Raw genomic sequence first — 24,127 nt, forward strand, 5'->3', positions numbered from 1 at the left:
TTTCCTGCCTCTTCAATAACCTCCTTTCGATCATATGTGACAGTGTGTGCCTAGTGTCAACACAGTCAGCCCACAATAAATACTAGTTTCAAAACAGAAAAAAAGTTCATATGTCATTTTTTTCTGAGATCATGTAAAATATCCCCAGGAAGAACTAACCATTGTCTCTTCCCTGCTTCCACAGCGGTTAATCTTATACTTGTATTTATTGTAACACGCACCACATTGTACTGTATTAGAGTTAGTGGCTTGACTGTTCAGCCCATGCCCCTCTGTCAAAGTTTGCAAAGGGTCATCCCAGGGGTCAAAAATCATGCCACTGACTCATTTGTTTGGCCAGCGCAATACTGGTAAACAAATGAATTTGAAGGATTTGGCAGGCATCTTTCACTTTCTCAAGCCCCAACTCTCTCTAGGGTCTTATTCCTGCTTTATACATATCACAGATCAATTCCTGCCCCATCCTTCCCTGGAAGATGAGAGACCAAGTCTTAGTAATCTCATTTCCTAGCACATCACACCACACTGGGTTCACCATAGGCATTCGGTATGTACTAAAGGGAAGTGAGGGACAACCTTCCTTGCTGTTTAGGCCCTACCTAGAGCCTAGGCTCAAAAAAGACTTAGAGAGTGTTCTTGAAATGCTTGCATGTTCACAGGAGATTTCAACACTGTAAACCCTTCAACGTTTCCTCCAAAGTAAGTCTTTAAGGGTAGAGCTCTTTTAAGGCACACAATACTAGATACTGAAATAGTTCAAGTGCTTTCCTGAGTTCTACATTGCATCCTGGGAATGAGCAGAAGGTCAGGAAACAGGGAACAGGATGTGATTCTGTCCAGTTTGACAAAAGAGTAACGATCCCTACCGCCTCCCCAGCAAGCTAGGGCCACCCCCAGTCAAATCATCACCTATATCCTCCTCTTCTTCTTTAAACCAGTCACAGTGGCCCTGAGAGGTCTCTCAAAACACAGAATTGCATTTGCTCGCTTTTTTAACATTAACATAGAAGATGAGCTTCCTTCCAGCTTACATTTGAAAGTGGAGAGTTTTACCTAACCCAAATAAACTCGGTGCATCTCATTATAGAAAAAAAAAAGAGAGAGAGAGAGAAAGAAAAACACACCACCTAGGAATATGAATACATTTTTATCATTGCTTCAAGATTCAGGGCGTGAATTTTTTAATACTTAATATCCTAAGTTGTTTTCTTCATTTCCACAGAAATAACTCTGCAAGTTCAGATTTTATTTTTTTAAACTTCTCTTTTCCCCAAATCAGTGGGAAAAATTACCATATCTTTCAGCTATATAAAATAGTTTTACAGTTTAGCACTTGAGAAACAACCCCCATCAATCACTAGCAGTAACTGAGGCACTTTTTGTACCAAACAACTTAAGCTGAAATTGAAACATCACTGATTGGCAAAACAATTTTGCCTTTCTAGTTTCTGGCCTGTCCTCTCATCAGTAGGTGTTAAGTCTAAGGGAAAGTCCATCTTATGGCCCTATTTAAAATATTTCTAGTATCTTGGGGGTGGGTGGAAGAAAATCCTACCTCATTATTAAAAGGTATGATGCAACTACATATGGTTGCCTGCAAATACTTACTGCCTGAAGAAAATTCCTTAAGAACATTATTATCTTTCTAACACCTTATAAGAAGAAATATTTAGTGATCTGATTAAATACAGGTTGAATTTGCCAAGTAATAAAACCACATTTTGGAAGGAAATAAAATTGTTTATTCTTTGCAAATTGCATTATATTAATATCTAAACCAGTTATCGTCTATGCTCTCCCCATTCCCCCAAAAGAGAAGTCTTGCTTTTCTCTCGCATATTATTTTCTGCCAAAATGTTTCATTTCTGTCCAGTAGTTAGGGGAAAAGTTATTTTTGTGGGAAAACATGCTGGGACAGCATTCTAGAACTTTATTATGAACAGATAACCAGTCTACAGTGTAATAAAAATTAACTCTACATGAAGAAATTTAATTTTCAATCTAAGTTATAGTATGTATATTATGTATTTATTAACACACATTTTAGATCTCCCCATATGATGAAAGGAATCATATTTAAGGCACTTTTCTAAAGCCATTGAACAATTTCCTTCTACTTCTCCTGATGGGAGAGCAACCAATTTCATAGCCAACAACACTGGAGAAATACCAGGACAGAGAAAGAAGAGGGTTAAGTAGCAGATCCTCAATCTGTTTATTCGTTCATTCAACACGTATGTGTTACTCATCTCCTCTGCACCAGGCAGTGTGCTAGCCACTGACACATTGTGATGTAGAAAACTTACAGTCTAAGCAATAGTTTGTGATTCTAGGAAGCTAAGTGGTAACTCAAGAAGACCGTTCCCCCCAACTCCACCTAGACCTGAAAAGATTCTCCAACATGTGAAATAAGTTCCACTTCCTCTCTCTCTCTCTGTGATTTATTCAATATAATATACTTACCAGTTCTTTTCCAACCAAAAAGTGAACCAGGGATATAGACTACAGTGAACCATGATCCAAGTGCGGAGCTTCTTGTAAGCAGTATTTTTTCATTAGATTTTGTAATAAATTATAGAGGTGGTGTTAAAAATTGAATAGTTTATAAATGTGAGCCCTCATTAGCATATATTAAATATTATTATTTATTAGAACAGTAATACTTTATTAGTTTTTAAAAATTAATCATCAAATCGCTTTACACAATTAAGTTTAATTAACGCAGAGGGATTTCAGAGGAAGGATGTCCTAAAATCTCTTTATTTATTTATTTTTATTAAGGAAAAAGCATAATTCAAAGTTGTTACATGACCCTTAGGCACAGCTCAATTATTGAGCAAGGAGGGAGTTTTGCATAACAGCATTTTCATCATTTGGGCACTAGGATCATTTGGGGCTCAGAAAATAAAGTACTTCTCAGGGTAATCAAATTGTAAGGTGAGAAATCTAAGGGTTCCTAGAGTGCTTGTCTGTTAGTTTGGGAGAAGCTCCACTGGTAACTCTAATAGTCCTTCCCTCTTCCACATTGACGAGTTGAGACCTGCTACACTGGGCCCTAAGCTTCTTAAGGACAGGGTGATGTCTAATTCATCTCTGCATGCTACTGTCCATAACAGTACCTGACACAGAGTACTATGTACTCAATGTTTGTGTCCCCCCAGAATTCACATGTGGAAGCCCTATTCCCCAGAGTTGCTGTATTTGGAGTAAAGAAGTAACTAAAGTTAAATAAGATAAGGGTGGGGACCTGACCCAACAGGGTTAGTGTCCTTATAAGAAGAGACACCTTGTTCTCTCTCTGTGCATGCACCAAGGAAAGGCCATAGTAGGACATAGTGAGAAGGTAGCCATATGCAAGCCAGGAAGAAAGCTCTCACCAGAAACTGAACCGGTCAGCACCTTGATCTTGGACTTCCCAGCTTCCAGGCTATGAGAAAGGACATTTCTGTTATTTAAGTCACCCAGTCTGTGGTATGTTGTTATAGCAGCCTGAGTGAATTCATACACAAAACAACCACTCTGATTAGTTGTCAGATGAACAAATAATTTCTTCAAAAAATTCCAGGCTTTCTGGTTCAAACATTTTTTGAACACTTGCTGTGGCAGGAACTGTGGCAGTCAAAGTGTTATGAGATGAAAAGAGAACTGCAGTTATATGTTTTTGCATCTATGGAATGGGAACAATGGTAATACTTTCTTAGAGGTATGAGGAATAAATGAGATAGAGACCTTAGCTCAGTGCTAAGGAACTATTCCATCATTTGTTATCGTTATGTCTCAGGGTGTGGTACCACAGATGAAACTGTAGATTTTTCTTCTCTTTCTGTTGACAAAGGGGCCAGGAATGTTGCTCATCCCACCTGCCATTTTCATGGGTGTAGTCCTTATATTACCTTGGGCACAGGGTTGAAACTTGGGTGAGGCAATAAGAGACATATACCCAAAATTTAAGGAGGCACCCACTCTCAGGGTCGTGTAAGTACAACCCTGTACTTGAAAGACACAGAGAATGAGCATCTCCTTAAATTTTGTACTCTAGTTTCCTTCTTACCTCCCAGCTCTGTTGGGGAATCTTCTTTATGAGGATGAGTCACCTTAGAACTACTAGGAGTAACCTTCTTTAGGAGTGTGGGAAATGATCCCCATATTGTGAGGAAAGAGGCAAAATAAGACTGTTTTGGATTTTGAACATTTAAGAGAAAACTGTTTTTCTGAGTTGAATAGTATCCCCCCAGATTCATGTCCACTAACAGCCTGTAAATGTGACCTTATTTGGAAATAAGGTCTTTGCAGATGTAATCAAGTTAAGATGGGGTCATAATGGATTAAGATATGCCCTAAATTCCATATGACTAGTGTCTTTATAAGAAAAGGGAAATTTGGACACAAAGACACAGACACACAGGGCAGAAAGCAATGTGAAGATGGAGGCAGAGACTAGAATAAAGCATCTATAAGCCAAGAAAGGCCAAGGATAACCAGCAACAACCAGAACCTACCAGAGGCAAGGAAGCATTCTTCTCTAGAGCCTTAACCGGGAGCATAGCGCTGCCAACACCTTGGTTTCAGACTTCCATCTTTCACAACTGTGAGAGAATACACTTCTCTCTTTTAAGCCACTCGTTTTGTGCTCATTTGTTATAGCAGCACTGGGAAACTAATATACTGCTCAAGTATTAGGTATGAATCTCTGGGAAAGAAGAAAAAAGGGTAGCCTGGATCTGTGGGGTGTAGGACGAGAATCAGTCAGGACCCAGTATTTGTGGGGCCTCCTGTTTCCCTGGGAGGGAACTATCCATGTGAACTGAAAGGCTGAGCACGAAGATCTGAGACCCTGGGAGCCAAGAATGGGGCAGCTGTGACTGAGCTTAGCACTGGTGCTGGTGGTGTCATCTTCTTCAAAGACACATGGAAGTCCCTGGAGGAATCTCACCATCATTGTCAGGAGAGTAGAATAGCATCTTCTGACATATCTGGAGGGCCAGTGCTCATCAGGGACAAGTACAAGCAAGGGCCAGTGGAAATAGCAGTTGTCTTTCCGTGTAAGTATGGAAGCTCGACTGGCCATCTTCTCTTCTTTGGGTTACCTGTATATACTCTCAGAAGTCCTGGGCAGTTTGAATATGGGTAGGCTTAAGACAAACTGAAGCATGAGAAGGAGGAACTCTTGCAAAGAGGTGACACCCACACTGAAGGACAAACAGGAGTCAGTCAAGAGGTGAATGAATGGGGGAGATTTTAAGTAGAGGGGCTCGCAAAAATGAGGGTCTTGACTTGATAGAAAGATGGCACACTGAACATCTGAAAGAACTGAGAAAGATTAAATGTAGGAGTTCCAAGGCATGAGATGAAGACATACATGTCTCTATGTGGTAAGCCAAGGAAGCAGTGGAGTTAGTGGGGATGGAGGAAAAATATTAGCTCCTAAAACCAGGGCCACAATGGAGGTAACTGAAACTCCGAACACATTTCCAAATGTAAGTGATTGCTGGTTTCATCAGTACAATTATATCACGCTACAATCGCATTGTAAGCTCCACAGATGTTGGAGGGCTAGCCTAGGAATCAAGTCAGTATTCTTAATAATGCTTTGTATAGATTATTATCCTCCTGAATTCCAAACAACCAACTTACAAAGAAGCCCAATTCAGTTCTAAAAGGCAAACTAGCTATACTAGTGACTTGCCACACCCTGAAATGGCCTTGAAACTTGGGAGCAGATACAATTCAGCATAAATTGTCCTCTGCTACCAGTACGTTCTGAATTGCCGATAAGAAAAATCAACACTTTTCTTTAATGTTTGCAGGCTCCTTTTTTTAAATTGAGATAGCCAGAAATGCCATAATAGATCTGGATAAAATTGAGCCGGAGAACAGAACCAAAGCACGGTTAGAAACACCCCTCTCCCCTCATACCTCCCACTGAGCTGTCAGTAGAGCCAGGAGGGAACTACACAGAGAACCTGTTCTAACTCCTCTGATCGAAACCTGGCCATCCTTGAGCAAACTCCAGAGACAGCTGTATTTTCATAGGAAAACCCACCTTTTTGGTTTTAGCGCAAGGGAAACTGCAAGTCTGTACTCCTAGACTAACATAAAATGCAATGGAGATTAAATAAGGGTGACAGCAGCTTCCTTGAATTCTCTTCCGGTCCATGAATTAAATCCTCTTAGAGATGAGACTCTCATCACCACAGAGCCCGGGGAAAGGACATGACTGATTGAGTTCATATTATAATGCCTTGTACCTCTCCTGCCTTGGGGAAGGAAACATAAAATAAAGATGCCTGTACCATAAAATACCCAAATACGTTCTTCAGAATTCAAGGACTTAAATTATTCATTGACTGGAGCATTCCTTTTTTTTTTTTTTTTTTTGAATGAGAATAAAAGAGGAAAAAAATACCCTAATCTTTCTGTCACAAAATAAAATATCAGTCCTAATGTTCAAATTCACCCTCGGAACACAGCATAATCCCATATTATAACCAATTTTGTAAAGTGAAACTGTATGCAAAAGAAGATAAACAAAAGGAAAAGAAAGCAACCGAGTACCAGAAAATAACTCACAGCAAATGACATTTGGAATGAAAGACAGAAAACCCACACTATTTTGTTCTCTACTTAAATAGACGGAGAGCAGAAATGCACTGGAGACATTTGATAATCAATAAAACATTACCCCGAGGGCGCTATATACAACTATAATCTTTAAAACAAAACTCAAGGAAATGGAACATTTAAATTAGAAGGACTTTTAAAAAACAACATGGCAAAAAAAGAAAAAGAGGCTTAATGTCCTTTTCTATCAGGGAATTCTCAACTTAAGGGTTATTTTTCACAGCCAGTTTTTAACCAAGGAACATGAGGAGAGAAAAAAAATATCTCAAGCCTTTCCTGTCACTGTAGCCTTCATAATCACCACAATTCAACATGACACCATGACTTGTAAGAAATTCTCCCTGGCATCCATTTAAGTGGACACTAATTGGAAAGTTCAGTGAACAGAAAAAGGCTGTGAACAATATATATTTCAACATGCTGTACCCAATCCTGACCTTAAATGACAAGGAGGAAAAAAAATGCCTCAACACAGCCTCTGTACCTCAGCTCTGTACTGTGAAACCAGGATGTGAGTTAGCTCTGGGAAAAACGCCGGGCTTGTGATAAGACTGAAAGCAAACCTGGAAACTCCAGGAGAATCAATCTGCTCCAGACACATGGTTCTATAAGGGAGCATCTGGGTGCCCAGAACTGAAGGCAGGGACTCCACAAGCAAGGAGGTAATGGTAAGGTGTCATTGAAAACAAGGGCTCTTGCCAGATGAACAAGGATTTCAACCTTGGATCCACTGTATCCTAGATGTATAACACCTTGGTCAGAGAGCTCCACCTCTTAGATATGTCATCTGTAAAATGGGGATAGTAATAACGCTATCATGAGCCATTGTGAGGAATAACTCAGATGATATAAATATAGCACAGAACCTGTCACATTGTAATTGTTGCCCTATTAATAGCTAGCATGTATTGAGGGCTTACAACCTACTATTAAAAAACCTTTGTCTCTCCTACCAAATGTAAAACCGATAACTAGTGGGAAGCAGCCGCATAGCACAGGGAGATCAGCTCTGTGCTTTGTGACCACCTAGAGGGGTGGGATAGGGAGGGTGGGAGGGAGAGAGACGTAAGAGGGAAGAGATATGGGGATAAATATATATGTATAGCTGATTCACTTTGTTATAAAGCAGAAACTAACACACCATTGTAAAGCAATTATACTCCAATAAAGATGTTAAAAAAAAAAAACACTTTTGTCCCTCAAAATAACCCTGTGAGCTAGATATTATGATTCTCCTCATTTTACAGAGGAAAAGACTGAGGCACGGAAAGGATAAGTAACTTGCCTAAGGTCACACAGGTGTTTAGTGGTAAACTGGCACTTAACCCTGGCATTCTGGTTCCAGTCTACACATACTGTTTCTAATTTAGTTTTATTGAATGAATGAATGAATGAATGAATGGTAGTTATTTTTTTATTCTTGAAGATTTGATAATCTCATTGAACAGTGATAGGCAGAAACACTGTAATCATAAAATAAGATCCTATAAAATCAATAGCTATCTTTAAACTTCCAGAGAACCAAGCCCTACAAACAAGAAATGGAGGCAGAAAGGGTTTAAGAAGCATTTATGAGAGTTTCCTCAGCGTCAGCGAAGGAAATATCTGACTGCTTACAGAAGATCCCAGGCAACCTGGGGTTCAGGGGAGCTGCCCCCATCCTGACTTTTGGTAGTCTCAATGCTCTGCTAATCCTTCTCCTTCCTGGCTGGCATAGGGGAATTCACCTTTATTTTACACTCTGGATCCCAAGATTCCCAACTGACTGGTTTTCTGTGTCTAGATCTACACTTAGCACTAAACTTATCCTTGGGAGTTGCAGTCCCATGATCCTAGAGACACTGAATGGTTATGCCTCAGAAAGGTTAAGCTTGGTGATTGGGGACCAAGGGTAAGGAAACTTAATACGTCGCATTTGCACAATCTTTTTTTTTAACTTACAGTTCTTCATCCATGCAAAAATCCTTCACAAATGAGAGGGCTCAGGTCCCAAGATATATAACTGGCACAAGGTCACAGAGTAGAAATAAGAACCAGGATCCCAGGTCTTTCTTGCCCTGCTCAGCGTCTTCTTTGTCCTAGTCCCTTATAGCTACATGACATGAAAATCCATCCCCAAGTTGGAATTATGGCTTAAGGTTAGTTCTGAGAATTCCAAGAACTTTAGGCTGTTGATAAGATACTATTTGGTGGTCTGTCCCATTGGTACCCTGGTTGCTAGATCTTCTGACCCAGCAAAGAGAACTCTAGGAGACTATGAAATCTATTGTTTGATTGTCCTTCACCTTTTGTGAGCCCTGCCTTCTGTTAACAAATTCTACCTCAGCGTCATTGGATTCAGCCTATGATCCAGACTTGATCAATTACAAAATCCATTTCCCTCAACACAGTGATTAACTCAGAGATGGGCACATCTCTGATTAGCTACCCAAGGGAAGCTAATCAGAATCCTTTCCTGGATTTGCTGCACAGGTACTAAGAGAAAGAAGTTCTCTATCAAGTGAGATTTCTAAAATGAGAAGATGTGAACCTGGGGTCTTCAGTCAATCTTCCAGGTTTTCAGCAGGTTTTCTCATGCCATGGGTCAAAGCCTATTTTCAGAATGCAGGCAAGGCAAAACAAGCGAAAATGAAAGATAGATAGTGAAATTCCTAGCTGATAGCAGGGGAAATCCCAGTGCTTGAGACCTCTGTGGGTGCAGCTCTTCCTTCAATTTTTTTAAAATTTTTAAATTTTTGGCTGTGCTGGGTCTTCGTTTCTACATGCGGGCTTTCTCTAGTTGGGGCCAGCGGGGGCTACTCTTCATTGCAGTGCATGGGCTTCTCATTGCAGTGGCTTCTCTTGTTGTGGAGCACGGGCTCTAGGCGCACGGGCTTCCGTAGTTGCAGCAAGCGGGCTCAGTAGTTGTGGCGCATGGTCTTAGTTGCTCTGCGGCACATGGGATCTTCCTGGATCAGGGCTTGAACCTGTGTCCCCTGCATTGGAAGGCATATTATTATCCACTGCACCACTGGGGAAGTCCTCCTTCAATTTTTTGAGCCCTCCCCAGTAGTGTTTTTGGTCAAATGAGCTAATGTATTTCTTTCTTGCCTAAGCTAGTTTGCCACTGACACATCCTTAAAATCTTCTCCATTTAAGGCTTTCATGAAACCTAAGCCCATTGGAACTTTTGTTGACCTATTTATCTAGTCATCATTGGTCTCCACCACCATTCCCTGCACTGCAATGTAAGCTCTACAGAGAAAGCGGACATCTGGTGTGTCTTATTCACTGCTCTACCTGCAGCATCTAGAAGAGAGTCCTGCACATAGGAGGCACTCAGTAAAAAGTGGGGAACGTGTGAGTGGATGGAAGAATGAATGGATGAATAAGGCAGAGCCAGAAGTCCAAGACCCCGAAGCTCTCTCCGGAGAGGCGTTCCATGAACACCCACCAGCTCTGAAGCTGGTGAGATGGGAGAAAGCTCACTAGGGGTCCAGCACACTGAGACTCTTTAGAGACTCACAGAGGCAAACCTCCTGTCGCTTTGGTGGCAGGACAGTGAGCAAGGTTTTCTCCAGCCACTAGGAGACCTCAGGCAGAAACCTATTGACTAGGCAAGGGGTCTTCATTAATGGGCCTTCTTCCTCAGAGAGCCAGAAGATAATCAGAAGTTTTTTTGAGGTCTGTGCAAGGTGTTTAAATGACAATACATTGAGGTATTGGGATCTCCTAGCTCTTCAACACCATGAAATTCAGCTCAGCCCCTTCTTGAGCATGCACCACGTACAAACTATAGTCCTCCCTGGGTACCTGTGGGGGACTGGTTCCAAGACCCCTGTGGATACCAAACTCCAAGAATGTTCAAGTCCCACGTATAAAATGCTGTAGTATTTGAATAACCTATGTACATCCCCCCCATACTTTAGACCATCTCTAAGTTACTTATTATACCTAATACAATATAAATGCTGTGTAAATAGTTGTAAATGCAAGTAAATGCTGTATAAATAGTTGCTGGGTGAGGAGCAAATTCACGTTTTGCTTTTGGGAACTTTCTGTAAAATTTCTTTTTAGTATTTTCAATCTGCAGTTGGCTAAACGTATGGATGTGGAACCCATAGATACAAAGGACTGACTGTATAGAGTTAGGAATTGTAGGGAATACTAAGTAGAAGATGTCTTCACCCTGCTGTGATGGAGCCTTAGAGAGATAAGGCACTAAAGAAAGACCTCACATACTAAGCAGTAAATGATAATGAGTTGTGGTTTTCCTAGGGAGAAAAGAAGGGAAAGGTGGAAGAATAACATCCAAAGATTTTATTCCCAAAGCTATTTTTGTATCATTAATATTCTCAAGACAAAGTCATCTTAATTCATTTGCGATTTTATGTGTCTATTGTTTGATTTGTCAGGTGTTCCAAGACATTCTTTTTGAGGAGAGGCATGGGAAAAGAATAAAACTCAAACAAATGACAATAGGATACTGGTCCTTTTAAAGGGGTGTTATAAAAGAGAACAAGACTATTTCAAGTTTGAACGTTAAAAGCCTAGATTTCATACAAGTGTTTGTTGCAATTGGCCACATACAACGACTTATAGGGCTCCTCCACGAGACGTGAAATCATGACAGATGTCATCCCATCACAGCTACCCTGTTCTCAAGGTGTTTGCCTCCCAAAGAAGGGAGAATCTAAACTAACCTTTGTTGTATGCATATGTTGCCTGCCACTGTGTAAATGTGTTATCTTATTTGACCACCACAGCAGACAATGAGAAAAGTGGTGGTGTTACAAACATTTTACAGAGAAGCTAGTCAACCTGCCAAAGTTCACATAGTTAGAAAGGGGCAGAGCCGGGCTTTGAAAGAAGTCAGACTCTAGTACCCTTGCTCTTACCCACGAGGTCTTTTCCATATGAGGATGCCTAGAGAGGGATGTTTGGCAACAATGTGACAAACAAAAGCAATAGCCAAAGAAAGCATAAAATATTTTTCTTACCAAACTTAGCAGTCCATGTTAGTTGAAGAACAGGTGTAACCTGAAGGAGGCCAGGCTGCTGAGGCTCCCTACCTTGCCTTGTATACGAACCCCGTATCAGCACATGGTGAACGATCCTCCCCTCCCCCAAAACCTACAATTGAGCCATGCAGACTTTACTGATGGTTTCCTGAGAAGGTAGAGAGAGCTAGATGGCAAGACAGCAGAAGTTTCCAAAACCTACTTTAAACATACTTCTCTCTTTCCCAGAAAAAAGAAAAAAATTCTCTCCAGAATAAGCATATCTCCTCTTTATCTTCCCACCAACTACCTTGAGCCCTGGTTTCCTGCCACACACGCCTCTTAATATCCCCTCACTGAAATAAAACCCTGCTGGCTGGCTGAGGAGTGTCAGTGGGGAAGAATAAATAACAAAGCCAAACCAACCTGGGGAATGAGAGCCTTCAATCGCTCTTCCAAAAGCAAGTGATGAGATGGAATACATTTAACCATATACTATGTACCAGGCATTGTTCTTGGATCCGGGGATACAACCATGAACAAGACAGCCTAGAGCTTACATTCTAGAGAGAAGATCCAGACATTAAACATCAAACACATGTGTCAGTCTGATGCTATCTATGGTAACAACGACGCAGACTGGTGGGAGAAAGCTGCTTTATATTCAATGGGAGGCAAAGGCTTCTCCGAGGAAAAGACTTTTGATCTGAATCCTAACAGAAAGGGAATAGCCACGCAAAGATGTGCATTCTAGATGGAGAAATTACCAAATGTAAAAGCCATGAATCAATCCTAAGAGAGTCAGGAAAGCTGGGGCAAAATGAGTGAGGAGGAGAGAGAGATGAGGACAGAGAGGTGTGCAGGGAGGACCTCATGGTTCAGAGTAAGAAGTCTGGATTTCATTCTCCACAGAGTGGGAAGCCCCTGCAGGAACTGAGAGGGAGTGACAAACATTTTGTAAAGGGTAATCTGCCTGCTGGTTGGAGAATGACTGTGGAGGGTCATGGAGGAAGGGTGACTGGAAGCTCCCCTCCCCTCCACACCAGGCTGTTTGGTGTTGGCTTTCATTTTGCTTACAGCATTTTGCTGCTTACTAGATTAGGCTTACTGCTTACTGCCTATTGTAGGAGCTCAGGTACCGTGGGGCTTACATTAGAGTGATCAATTTCTAGGTGAAGGTGGATGTATTTGTGAAAGTAAGGCAACCAAACCTGCTGTCAGGAGTTGAAAAAGTGGTGTAAGATGAATCTCAGGTTTTGAGATGGGTCAATATTAGAGAAGGATAAATTGGTTTGTGGGGAGGGGACTGAGGGACGAGAAATCTAGAGTTGAGACAAAATTTTTTTAAACTTTATTTTAGCCTAAGGAATTTTAACTTTATTTGCTCATCAGTGAAGAAGCCAGCAAAGGATATTTATTTGTTCACTTTGCTTTTAATAACTTTGTATTGAAGTATGATTAACATGAAGGGCTGGTTTCATGGGAATGCCCCTCACTCAGAAGGGCCATGCCTAGTTTATTGCTCTACTGTTAAATTTTTAATAATTTTATCTTTGAACTTGTGTTTTGTCAGTAAGTCCAACAGAACAATGGAGCATGTGTGTAAGCAGAGGAGACTGACAAAATTTGTGTGTCTAGTGTTCCTTACCACCCCGTTTGCATACAGTGTTCGTGATGCCCTAAGAGCAAGGAATTCCACTGGGCTCACCATGCATAGGAGTTCAGGGAGACGCAAAGTGAGTACAAAGAATGTATATTACGGAAGCCAACGGTTTCCAAAAAGTGTTGGTAGAATGTATGCGTATCAAGGAGTGAAATAAAATGTATTTATTATTCTACTATTGATGGACATTGAGGTGGTTTTCCAGTTTGGGACTGTTATGAATAGTGCTGCTATAAATAATTTTGTACACAGCTTGAAATGCACTCATTACCCATTTCTGCTGGGTATTTATCTACAAGTGGAATTGCTGGATCAGAGGGTATGCATACACTCAGCTTTAGTTGATAATTACCAGTCTTTCAAAGCAATTATATAAATTCTGCATTTCTGCCAGGGATTATAAAAGTTCTACCTGTTCTACATCCCTCCCAGCACTGGTATTGTACGGGTTTAAAAATGTTAGCCATCCTGGTGGATATGTAGTGGTATTTCATTGAGGTTTTAGTTTGCAGTTCTTAGTGTCTAATAAGATTTAGCACCTCTTCGTATGTTTATTGGCCATGTATAGATCCTCTTTTGTTAAGTACCTGTTAAAGTCTTTTGTGCATTTCTCTATTAGGCTACTTGCTTTTGTCTTATTATTTTGTAGGAGTTTGTTATGTATTCTATACTACTCCTTTGTCAGATGTACTGCCAACATCTTCTACTCTGTGGCGAGCATTTTCACTTCTTTATGTTTCTTAATTTTAATGCAGTCTGTTTAACTAGTACTTTCCTTTTTAGCTAATGATTTTGTGTGTGTGTCCCTTTGATTATTTTAGCTTCCACGTTCAGCTCCATGCCCCCATTGTTTTTTACATATATGAGAGAGGGGTCAACATTTCATTTTTTTCTATATGAATATACAATTAACCCAGCACCACTTATTGAAAAGACCATCCTTTCCCACTGCACTCTAGCATTATCTTTCTCATTAATCAAGGAGCTATATATGTGTGAGTTCATTTCTGGAATCTCTGTTATGTGTACAGTTATTGAAAGAGTTCTTTCATCATACCAGACTCTCATTGCTTTGCAGTTTTTTCATCTATTCCAAGTCTATTTGTCTATTCTTGCTCAAGTACCATACTGTCTGAATTACATTTGATATCTTGTAGTATAAATCGCTTCTAATCCATACTGATATCTAGTATTATATGTACTCAACTTGATTTTCATCTCTCTGATTGGCTTACAATTCCAGGTCCTAATGTAAGGTTTTTGATAAGAAGATGAAATGCTCATTGTTGGTGTGTTGGAATCCTGTGGTATCATAGATATCTTGACATGGTGTGAAGGATGGATTGGTAAGGACCAGAGAAAGGAAGTGAAAACCAATTTAGATGAATGATGACAAGGGTCTACTCCTTAATAATAGAAATAAAAATGAAAAGACAGATTTAAAGATGTAACAAAAGTAGAGTCAGGAGGACTCATGTCTAATTGGACATAGGAAGAAAAGGCAAAGAAGAAGTCCAAGATTACTGCAAGGATTGAGGCCTAGATAACTGAAAGGTTGGTGAGGATATTCACTGAAATAGGAAAGAGAAGATCAAAAGCTGGGTTGAGGAATGAGGGAAAGATGAGTTCAACATAAAACAAGTGGAATCTACAGGATTTAAATGACCATAGCTGCCAGTGTCCAGTGGGCAGCAGGTAACAGTGGATTGGAGGTGAAAAGAGATCAGGGCTAGAGATGGAGAATTGGGATTATGTCTACACTAATGTGTCAGAGATTATCTGTGCTCTCAAAGGGAGAGTGATGGAGAGGGGTTGGGGGAAGAGGGATAGTAGAAGACCAAGATAGGAAAGGAGACCAAAAGTAGAAAGAGACAGGTGAGGAATGAACAGAGAAAAGAAAGAGGAAGAAGGGAAAGCACGAGGAGGGAGGAAAAGAAAGAAAAAGATTTTTGATTTCAGTTAATAGAGAGGGCTAACCATATCTTTATTCTAAGGTCAAATCCATGTATTGTTCAAGCATTCCAGTAGAAAATTATCTTGGTGGGACATTCCTGTGCAGAGTCTTTGAGACTCTATCTCCCTGCCACATGTGCTCTTCTGTGCCCACTGCTGTCTCCTTCCCAGCAGAAGGCCTTTGGGCTGATAGGGAATATTTGGGAGCCCCTAGATTTCCTGCCAATGCATGTGCATTTGAAGTGACAGTAGGTGGCTAGGTACTAATTCCTTATATTATTAGAGTGCTTTTCTAAAGAGGAATTAATGCAGAAACCAATCAACTTGGGGATCAAGGAAAAGCATATTACATATTATAATAAAATCATGAAAATAATACCTTGCTTCCTAACTACATTCAAGAATTTTTATTACATTGCTTTTATCACAGTTAGTCAAATTTTGGAAAGTTGATGATTCACAAATAAAGATCATTAAATGTTCCTGATGGCCTGTAGACAAGGTTAATTTACACCCTGGAAGCCAGATGAGGTGTTAACTATATTCAGGTTGCACTTCAGTGGTTTGAAAGGTAATTGTTTTACATTCCCAGAGCTTAAAAGGGACTTCCAAAAATGGAGTAGACTATCAAACACAGAGAGACCACAAAACATTTGAATTGTTGTTTTCTTAAAATTCCCTTCCATTCTGTGATTTATCTAATGCTAGTCAAAGTACTTCATATCAAATATTTATTAGTGAAAGGCAACATTTCAGAGAAAGTTTTACCATCATGGACTAGAGTTTTGTACCATTTTTTTGCTTAAACGAAATACAGAAAAGTAATAAATGAAAAAAAAAAGTTCTTCCATCTTGATCGACCCTATAAATTTGAAGATCTAAACCATATTCAGCAATCATGTCCATTCCTCTTTCATCTATCTGACCCTTTGGGGAAAACAAGCTGAATGTGAAAAGTGGAAGATTCTTCTTGAGTACATATGTTACTAAAAAAGGCAGTTCTTACTTGGACATGGAGAAACAAATTTAAGCCAGCAAAGAAGTCCCAGAGCAGCATTTTTCTCCCCTCCCACTTTAAAGGATAACTTTGTTAAAAATATCAATAAATAAGCACACCAAGTTAACTTTCAATCACATGCACAAAAGTCCACTTTTCCAGAGGCACTGTATCATGATTGGTAACTTGACTGCTAGAGCAATTATCTCATGACACAGTTATTATGGTACTCAATAGCCAAAGCATTTCCAGATAGTTTTCAGGGCCAAAAAAGAAACTGGAGTACGGCAATCACAATTATAATGCAAAAACAAGACAAAATAATTTGGCCAAATGAATAAGCCCAGAATTATTTTTGAACTGAATTGTCAATAATTCCCTGGCCATAAGAGAGATTTTCACTTCTAAGACCTCAAATATCATATGTTATCATCTTGCACTCTTGAAATAATAAAAGTTGTAAATATCAAGTACACATAATCTTTGCTTGTCTTTCACAAAAAGTAACTTAAACGTGTGTGAGAGAAAAGTGGTGTGTTTGTACTTAATCCATTTTTCTATATTTAGTTATCTTGATTAATAAAAGTCAAATATATTCAAATAAATATTTCAGACTTCGGAAGTTAATCTGTTAAAAAAAAAAAAAAAAGCATTAACTTTTAATAAAGATGCCTGAACACAATCTAAGAGACACGTTGGGAAAAAGTCTCTCAAAATGTTGATTTTTCTAACCAGGAAATGGATCCTGAAAAAAAATCACAGCCCAATTAGTGTCACTCATGACTTTATAGTCTTCCTTTTATGTTTTGAGGAATGCAAGAGCTTGAGTGAGATGAAAATTATAATTCAGAGGTTGAATTCAGCTGTGTACTTGAACATTGTGTAAATTCACTGAGCTGAGGCCCACATTTGTTTACTTGAGGACTTTTCAATAAAGTCTTATAATGTGCTTGCAGTTCCAAAGAGCTGCTAAAATCACAAATTCTAAAGCTATGAATATTTTTTGTGTGAAATGGTACACTGAAATTAACACTACACTTTTTGAATAAAAACACCAAGGTGGTATGTAGAAATGTCTCCAATTTTCTTGGCTCAGAAAACACAGCTGAAGCTGTGTCTATCAGGACGCTGGGTAGCAATTTCTTAAGGTAGCACTGGAGTAACCTCCAAAGACAAGAAAAGCCATCCTGTGTCAGGCATGCTGTAAAGTCTTCTGCTTCACTCATCACTTTGACTTGCGAAGCACCTGGCAGGATTCCCACCATCACCTTTTAAAATTTCCCCAGTCTCCCCAAGATCACAAAACCACATTTTATTTTCGAATGGAATGTATCCCTCTTGAATTGTTTCCAATCCCCATTAATCTATTAGAGAGCAGATATGAAAATGGAAGACCTTTGTCATTTGATGATGCTAATAAAATGGCCACTGTGTATTACACACATCGTGTGTCAAACACAGCAATAACCCTTTACCTATGTTATTTCACTGAATCCTCACACAGCCTATGAGATAGATTCTATATTTCATCATCTCAAGGAGGCCATCAGCACATTACGATTTTTTTAAATATACAAATAAAAAATAGGGAAAATGCTGCCAAATAAACTATGATGTAATGTTTTCTTGTCACTTCGAATTTGTCTTTTATACTTGTTGAAAGCACTCTTGTATCATACCACCAAAAACTGCTTTGCAATTTTTCCCCAGTATTCCAAGGGATTTGGAATTTCTCCTGTGTGCAGTTCAGTTGCATGACTTGGTGTGTGATAAGTAATCCTTTTGCTGCACCTCAGCAACAAAATAAACACAGTTTTAGCTACATGTGGGTACCTTCCTCTTTTGGATATCATAAAGCACTTGATTTTTTCTTTGGAAGAAAACCTGGCAAGATGATCATTCCTTTAATGATGAATATTTGCTTCACAAATATCAAATTTAAGCCCCCTGCTCTGTTTTTGTGTATAGAGTAACTTTTTGTCTTAAAGCCAAGTGCATTGTGTAATCTTTCTGAAAACAACTTAAATGGCAAATTAACTCAGCATGTGCAATAACACCAGTGCCCGTAACTCCGGTAAAGAGATGACAACGTGAACAGCAATGACCAAGTACGTGTCTGTGCTCAGGCAATGCCAGCTATGTCTCAGCTGTCACGAGGCCAATGGTGACCATAAAATACTGTTCTTTGTGTGAGTCATCTCAATTTCTGAGATGTGAAAATGTACAATATTGTTTTTCTTGGAATCTATAAAATATAGTGTGTTCAAAACAGTACATAATTGTTAAGTGGCCAAGCCAGAATTGTTACCCAGGAAATCCGACTCTGGACCACATTCTCTCAATTGCTACATTACACTAGTTATAGGAAAATTAAGGAAATAAATCCACGCCCTTAACTTTGCCATAACGAACTAAAGTTGGAACTCAATATAATTTTCACCTTAGGGCTGTGGATTTAATTTCAAACTTTTGCTGCTGCTTCTTGTATTTTTATTAAATAGTAACACCAGCCTTAGTACTCTGTATAAAGAGGTGATGGTTTCTGACTGGAGAGTTCATGATCTAAATTAGGACAAAACTGGGAAAATGAGATGACAGAAGATCATGAGAAGCTGGTGTTGGTTTCAGTTTGCTTCATTTTCATGGTGCCAATTTTCTTCATGCTTCCTCGATTCACACTTCCTGTCTCACTTTCTCCCAATAATTTTCAGAGTGCCAAGCAGCTAGTATGTTCCCTTTGTTGAAAGTGAAGAATCTGAGTGTTACCTGTGTTCACACAGCTAGTAAGAAGATGAGACGGTTCTAGCACTCAGATTATCCCTGTATTCAGAGCACATCTGTGTTCAAAAAAGTTATAATCTCGTTGCTATGTTTAACAGATGGCTGAATACAATGATCCTGATGACACAAAAACTCTCCTGCAAGAGAATCTGACAATACACCAGATTTCAAACATTTACCTTGAATTTAGTGAAAATGCAGCAAAGTGGAACAATAAACAGCATGTGCTCTAGAGCCAGCCTGTCTTGGTCCATATTCTGGCTCTGCCACTAAGGAGCTTTGCAAGCTTTGTCAAGTTACTTAATCTCTCTGTGCATCAGCTTCCTTATTCTGTATAAGGCGGGGATCATATTAGCAACAAAAATTCTGGATGTGAAGAAAATGAAGACTAAAACTCGATCAATAAATAAGGCTGTATATAGACTAGAAAGAATGGTCTTTAAAATAGACAGAAATGTAGAAAGAATGAGTAAAGAAATTTGGGGGAAAAGAGGAGGCACTCTCTATTGTTACACTAAACTTGGATTGACTACCAAAGTTCACCTTTGGTTTTTATATACGTTATTATTCATCTTTGTAGTGACCCTCAAAGGGTTACCAATTCCCAACCCAAGTCTTTTGCTTACTGAATAATACTCCTGTTTAAATTTCCAGAAACATATCTACATATCACTTCCGTAGTCCCAGTTCTATTTGTTTATGCGCCTGGGCAAGAATATCTGATAAACACACGCTGTCTTCCCAAAGTCACGCTGACTTATTGGTATTTGTGAGCACACTCAGGAGACTTACTATGCGAATGAACCCATTGAATTCCTACTTTCACCTACTGCCCTTATAGTAACAGAGGTAGTTACCAGCTCTTTTCAGAACTGTTAAAAAGCATTTTCACACGATGATAGTATATGGAAAATAATTTCTCATTCATGGCAGGATCAGAGTGCTCCAAAAGGGTAATGGTGAAGAAATATAGTACAGCTGTGGTGAAATATCTTCATTCAGCAAGAAGTCTGTTTTCCCAGTAGGAAAATCTAGGCTTAATATGTATCACATAGGCATATAACTACTACTACTGCTCAACACACTTCACATTAATGCAGGGGGGAAGGGCAGCGAATAACCCCAAACATCATAAAATAATAAAGCTGTTGTTTATGGTGGACTGTGGTAACTCTAGCTTGCATTTCATACTTCCCTTCTTTGGGCTTTCAATCACAAACCTTCCCTCCACACACCCATCTGCCTCCGTGCATACTCATAAGTGTGAGCACCTGACCTGTGCTCCTACGATCGGGAAGACTCCATCCTCGAGGCCACAGTGGATCAAGAATAGGCACGTGACCCAGTCCAGGCCAATCAGAGTCCTCCTTGGCAACTTTCTACTGAAACTGAGAGGAAAGATTTTGTTTTCTTTCTGCTACAGTGTTGGAAGGATACAAGCTACAGTTTCATGTGGCCATATTTCCCAGCCTTCGGCAGGAAACCTACCTGGTGCGGAAGAGAATAAGGTGCAAAGAGAAGCAAAATCAAGGAGAGAAGAGAGCGTGTCACATCTCCAAAGGGAACCATTCACCCCTCACTTGCCCTTCTTCCTGATGGAGTACCACTCCCCTGAAATACCATGTGAACAGTGCCCTCTAGAGTTGTGCCACAAAGTAGTCTAAGAGAAGAAAAAAAAAAAAAAAAAAAAAAACAATCCCAGTCACTTTGAATACCTAGTTCCAGTCTCTAAGGACCAGGTTCCTACAGCTTGTCCTTCAGTCCATGAAATACCCAATATCCTGTCCAGTTTCATCAGCTAATTAACTCCACTTCTTAGCTAGTTTGAGTTGAGTTTCCATCACTTGCAACTGAAAGGATCCTGAATAATACAAACTTTCTATAAAGGCGCAAAATGCTTTCATACAGATAATTTCACTTTGCACAGAGAAAGTGCCTATTTTATGGATGAGGGAACAAAGGTTAAAGATTTGCCTGCCTCTATAGTGGAGCAGAATTTTTTTAATAGAAAAAGGGGAGGGAAAGAATGAGAATTATATCTAGGTCTTTTGGAAGTGGGCTTAGCGAGTTTTCCTCCTCGGTATACTATGCCACGTTTATTTGTCTCCAAATTCACTCTTGAATTTGGGAGGCGAGCATTCCTGGATCCTCACCCACTCACTGCTGATTTCACCTATATGCTCTTTGTTCCTTCTACCTGCACTGGGGTCAAGTGCCTGAAGAGAAGCTCACAGTTGCACCCCAATCATATTTACCAATGCCTTTTAATAGCTGATACTTATTAAACACTTATTATGCACCAAGCACTATTCTAAGCACTGTATCTGTATTAACTCATTTAATCCTCAGTAAACACTTGTAAGGTAGGTATTACAATTGTCCCTATTTTATGCATGAAGAAACAGAGGCACAGAGAGATGAGAGGTTATATTGATATAACTTGCCTGGGTCACAGCACTAATAAGTAGAGGAATGTGGATTCAAATGGAGGAAATGACACTCCAGCCTCTGTACCTTTCCCTAGATGTGTAACACATGGCGCTCAGATGCTCTGCCTTAGACTCCTGAGTACATTCTACATTACCTGTGCACCTGGGTGCCTGCCCTTTTTAATACTCACTCTCATATCTTGAGTCTATATTTCCTGTTGCATGAGCTCTGCAGCCTGTGTGCCTACGGGGCCTGACTGCTCCTCCTTGTTTTACCTACCTTGGCTCCATCTTTGTCTATAGGACCTATGTGACTAAAGGTAAACTAATGCTCATTGAATCTGCCCAGATAATATTTGCGGCACTTGATCCCACAAGTTGACAACAGAAGGATGGGCCAAACATGAGCTGACCCTGAATGAACTAACATTACCAGCAGGGAGTACCCAGAGGACCCACAAGTAACAAAACTGTCTCTAATATTTACCTCCTTTTTTTTTTTTACCTGTTGACCTTTTATAATATGAAGTACCACCTAAGATAAATTATTCTCCTCTTGAGAATTCTGGGGCTAGTGATCTGGTTTTCCTCACTGTGTTTACTAAAAGAATTTGCACTATATTTGCAGAGAGTTCAAACATCAAAGATAAATTTTGATAAAAATATAATTTATTGAAGGGATACCAGGTGTTGAAACTGGAAACTGGAAAAGGCTTTGAGGTTGATAAAAGGATACAATCTTTAAGTTATAAGATGAATAAGTTCTGAGGATCTACTATATAGCATGGTGACTATAGGTGGCTATAGTTAGTAATACTGTATAGTATACTTGAAATTTTCTAAGAGAGTAGATCTTATGCATTCTCACCAAAAAAAAAAAAAAAAGTCACTAAGTGAGGTGATGGATGTGCTAATTAACTCAGCTGCGGGAATCCTTTCACAATGCACACATGTATCAAATCACACTGTACACTTAAATATATTACAGTTTTATTTGAAAAGGAAGGAAGGAAGGGAGGGAGGGAGGAAGGGAGGGAGGGAAGAAGGAAGGAGGGAAGGGAGGAAGGAAGGAAGGGAGGGAGGGAGGAAGGAAGGAATAGGGATGGAGGGAGTAGGGATGGAGGGAGGAAGGAAAGGAAACTAGCCTCCAAGACAGAACAGGCAGAATCACAAACCAAGACAGCTCAGTGACTCAACCGACTCCTGGGCCCAAATGCTGGAATGAATGAGTTTCAAATAACCTTTTTCTTGACTCAGTCAGCCAAAAGTTCTAGGTAAGAGCAATCAGCTAGTTTGGCTTTCAGTTAGGACAGGGCAGGACACATGACTGACATACTTAAATTGCCCACAAATAGAAAGAAGAAATTCCCCCAAAAGTCACAGGAAAATTAAGAATGGTTGATGGTTGTTAGGCAGCCAAACAACACAGCAAGGTCTATTCTACAGTACTGACTTCAGCACTACATCCTTGACCACGAGTATTCGGTATGTTATTCCCAGTTTCAGTATCTACATTTAATGGCACCTGGAGAGGTGCTTTTTTTTTTTTTTTTTTTTGGCTGTGTTGGGTCTTCGCTTCTGTGCGAGGGCTTTCTCTAGTTGTGGCAAGCGGGGGCCACTCTTCATCGCGGTGCGCGGGCCTCTCACTATCGCGGCCTCTCCCGTTGCGGAGCACAGGCTCCAGACGCGCAGGCTCAGTAGCTGTGGCTCACGGGCCTAGCTGCTCCGCGGCATGTGGGATCTTCCCAGACCAGGGCTCGAACCCGTGTCCCCTGCATTAGCAGGCAGATTCTCAACCACTGCGCCACCAGGGAAGCCCTAGAGAGGTGCTTTTATTCTGAACTTCGTGAAGATGACAAAAGGATTTACTGAGAGCAAATAATTCCATACTTGGTAATGCTACCTAGATATATGTTAAAATACAACGAACTAGAAAGGATACGTAGGAGGTTCTGACAACCTATTTATCTCACATAGAACTTGTGATAAACCTGGAACCAGGAGGCTAAGGGAGTGGTCTGGCCCGAACAGCATCTCTCTCCAGGCTCCATATTTTCTATGCTGGGACATGTACTTCTGTCTTAAGGGTCCCACAACTCTGCTCCTGCACCTATTTAAAGTCACCACCTTTGGGGCTTCCCTGGTGGCACAGTGGTTAAGAATCCGCCTGCCAATGCAGGGGACACAGGTTCGATCCCCTGGTCCGGGAAGATCTCACATGCTGCGGAGCAACTAAGCCCGTGAGCCACAACTACTGAGCCTGCGCTCTAGAGCCCACGAGCCACAAATACTGAGCCCATGTGCCACAACTACTGAAGCCCGCACACCCAGAGCCCGTGCTCTGCAACAAGAGAAGCCACTGCAATGAGAAGCCTGCACACCGCAACGAAGAGTAGCCCCTGCTTGATGCAACTAGAGAAAAGCCTGTGCACAGCACTGAAGACTCAACACAGACAAAAAATAATAATAATAAAATTAATTAATTAATTATTTTTAAAAAAGAAAAAATTAAAAAAATAAAGTCACCACCTTTATCAGTGGATGGTTGTTAAGGTTTGCCTTCCCTTGAGTATTTTGTTGCACTCAGCTTTGTAATACTGCAGCCCTCTGCCTCTCAGACAGGCACTCTCTAAGTCTGTGGCTGTGTTTTCTTTGATGACTACCTTCTCTTCAGAGGATCAGTCATCTTTGGGCTGCAAGTATA

General features: G+C 40.2%; 1 long non-coding RNA gene across 1 annotated transcript in view; it reads right to left on the minus strand.

Annotated features, from left to right (window-relative positions):
• Nucleotides 1-3,376: 3,376 nt before the first annotated feature.
• Nucleotides 3,377-24,127, minus strand: part of LOC132368925 (uncharacterized) — a 142,819-nt gene continuing 122,068 nt past the window's right edge. Inside the window, exon 3 of the long non-coding RNA XR_009504183.1 lies at nucleotides 3,377-3,427. This is a non-coding gene — a long non-coding RNA (uncharacterized LOC132368925). The remainder of the gene's footprint in view (nucleotides 3,428-24,127) is intronic.

The sequence above is a fragment of the Balaenoptera ricei genome, chromosome 7 (genome assembly GCF_028023285.1).
Source record: "Balaenoptera ricei isolate mBalRic1 chromosome 7, mBalRic1.hap2, whole genome shotgun sequence".
In the NCBI taxonomy this organism is placed as follows: domain Eukaryota; kingdom Metazoa; phylum Chordata; class Mammalia; order Artiodactyla; family Balaenopteridae; genus Balaenoptera; species Balaenoptera ricei.